Genomic DNA, 3,280 nt, shown 5'->3' on the forward strand with positions numbered 1-3,280 from the left:
ATATGTATGCACACACATTTCTATATACACTTGCACTTGCACACTAGGACACTTAATCAGTAGATCATTTTTAAAGGACGTGTGGAGAAAGGGTAACTAAAATTGGGCTGCTTAAATGAGATTCTCACCATGTCCTCCCTCTGCTCAAGAACAATGAATCATTCTTTAAAATTAAGTTAGAAGTCCTGTTTACTTCATTTTTGTTTGTATGTTAAAATTATTTGTGTTAGTTTATTTTAATTATTTTAAGACAATGACTATATTAGGCACAGTGGTTGGCACTTTCACATAAATGATCTTATTTAAGCCTCATAACAACCCTAAAATGTAGGTGGTATTGTCCCTATTTTTAAAAGTAGCTTCATTGAGATATAATAGACTTGCAATAAACGGCACATTTTTAAGTGTAAAACTTGATAAGATTTAACTTATGTACAGACCCATGAAACCATGACTACAACAGAGAGAGTAAAACTTTCTATTACCCACAGAAGTTTCCTCATACCACTTTGTAATCTGTCCCTCATCTATCCTTGCCATTGCTCTATCCCAAGCAACGACCGATCAGATTAGTAGATTAGTTTACATTTTTTACCGTTTTTTAATATAAATTCTATAATATTTAGTATTTTGTATGGCATTTTTCACCTAGTATAATGTTTTCAAGGTTCATCCATATTGTATCATGTACTGGCAGATCATTTCTTTTTATTGCTGAATAATATTCCATTGTACAAATGTTGATGGACATTCGATTTGTTTCCACTTTTTGGCTATGATAAATAATGTTGCTGTCAACATTCATGTATACATTTTGAGTGGACATATATTTTTTTTGTTTCTGTTGGGCATATAGACATAAATGGAATTGCTAGGTCATATGGTGATTCTGTGTTTTACTTTTAAGAAACTACCAGACTGTTATCCAACGTGGCTGCAAAATTTTACATTCCCACCATGTTTTTTAAGTATATGAATAAACTGACTTGGAGAATAGGAAGAACTTGCTTTAAGGCCACACTGCTAGTTGGTGGTGTCATACCCATATTTCCCAGAGTGTGTCATTTCAAAAATCCAATCCAGGTGATGGTGAGCTCCTTCAGGATAGAGATGTTTCTCAGACTTAGTTACATTATAGTATAGGTAGGCACTGAGACGGACTGCTCGATTCACATCCCAGCTCTACCATTTACTGGTTGTGTAAAACTAATTGAGCAAGATTCTTAATCTCTCTGTTCTTCAATTTCTTACATCTAAAAGTGGGCATACTGGCATACTAATAATGATAGCTACCTCATAGGATTGCTTTGTGATTAAATAAATTAATAGGTAAAATATTTTGCTCAATCCCTGACACATGTAAAGCGTTCAATAAAGGTTTGTTTTCATCATTATCATTACTCTTGTTGCTATAATTTGCACCCAGTACAGAGCTGGGCTCATGATAGATGTGAAGTCAACTCTCCTTAGTAATCAAACCAACACGTTGCTCTACGATGCGTGGATTGACATCTGGTTCCAGGAGGAATACTTTATTCATGTCTCAAAATAATGTAGTGCTGTGTATATAGAAATGAGTAAGGGACTTTCCTACTTTTGAGACTCTTAGTCTAGCATAGTAATTCTTAACATTTTGGCTTTGAGCATTGAATGAGAGTTACAGAACTTCCCTCTAGGAAAGTTCACATGCACAAATAACTTTGCAACTCATTTCCGTGGTTGACTCTACTAGATAAAGACATGAGAACTAGCATTTAGTACACATCTCCTCTGTGATAGGCATTCTGCTAGGCACTTTACATCCGGGGTTTCATTTAATTCTCATAATAGCTCTACAAGGGAAGATTTATCACTTTAGTTCCTAAAAGAGAAAGCTAAAAACCAGAATGAAGTAGGTTTCTCAATGTCACAGCAGTGGTGATGCTTGCTCTATTTGAAAAGCCATTTCTCCTCTGTCATCTTTTTTACTCCTTATTTTTTTTAAATTATAAATTCAAGAACCCTTAAAGTTGGAATTGTTTTATAACTTCTTCCATGATTTGACAGTACATTCCAGCATTTTGCATAATTGGAGAAGTCAGTCGGTAGGTGACTCTAGCTGGCTGTAGTAGAAACCAGTATGTCATCTATTTATGGAAAGTTTCCTCTGTTTCCTATCCTTTTCCTGGATATCATTTTTTTTTCATTTTTATATGTTTAATTTAATTTAATTTAATTTTTTAAAGTCAATTTTAATGTCTGTAAGTATATTTTCTTTTTTTAAAATTTTATTTTATTTTGTCAATATACAATGTGGTTGATTATTGTGGCCCATTACCGAAACCTCCCTCCCTCCTCCCTCTCCCTTCCCTCCCAACAACCTCATATCTATTTGCTACTAGTGTAAACGGGAAGGAATTGTGATTGCTCTGTCTTCTTCCCTCCCCCCAGAGTTTATTTGTGAATTTATTTATATATTTTTAGCTCCCACAAATAAGTGAGAACATGTCATATTTCTATTTCCGTGCCTGACTTGTTTCACTTAATATAATTCTCTCCAGGTCCATCCATGTCATTGCAAATGGCAGTATTTCATTCTTTTTTATAGCTGAGTAGTATTCAATTGTGTAGATATACCACATTTTCTGTATCCACTCATCTGATGATGGACATTTGTGCTGGTTCCAACTCTTAGCTATTGTAAAGAGTGCTGCAATGAACATTGGGGAACTGGTATACCTTCAGCTTGATGATTTCCATTCCTTTGGGTATATTCCCAGCAGTAGGATAGCTGGGTCCTATAGTAGATCTATCTGCAATTGTTTGAGGAACCTCCATACCATTTTCCATAGACGCTGCACCATTTTGCAGTCCCTCCAACAATATATGAGAGTTCCTTTTTCTCCGTAACATCGTCAGCACTTATCATTCAGAGTGTTTTGGATATTAGCCATCCTAACTGGGGTGAGATGGTATCTCAGTGTGGTTTTGACTTGCATTTTCCAAATGCTGAGTCATGTTGAGCATTTTTTCATATGTCTGGTGGCCATTCATATATCTTCCTTTTAGAAATGCCTATATAGCTCTTTTGCCCATTTTTTAATTGGGTTGCTTGATTTTTCTTGTAAAATTGTTTGAGTTCCTTGTATATTCTGGATATTAATCCTTTGTCAGATGTATATTTTGCAAATATTTTCTCCCACTCTGTTGGTTGTCTTTTAACTCTGTTAATTGTTTCTTTTGCTGTGCAGAAGCTTTTTAGTTTGATATAATCCCATTTGTTTATTTTTCCTTTGGTTGC

The sequence above is a fragment of the Galeopterus variegatus genome, unplaced genomic scaffold (genome assembly GCF_000696425.1).
Source record: "Galeopterus variegatus unplaced genomic scaffold, G_variegatus-3.0.2 Scaffold644, whole genome shotgun sequence".
In the NCBI taxonomy this organism is placed as follows: domain Eukaryota; kingdom Metazoa; phylum Chordata; class Mammalia; order Dermoptera; family Cynocephalidae; genus Galeopterus; species Galeopterus variegatus.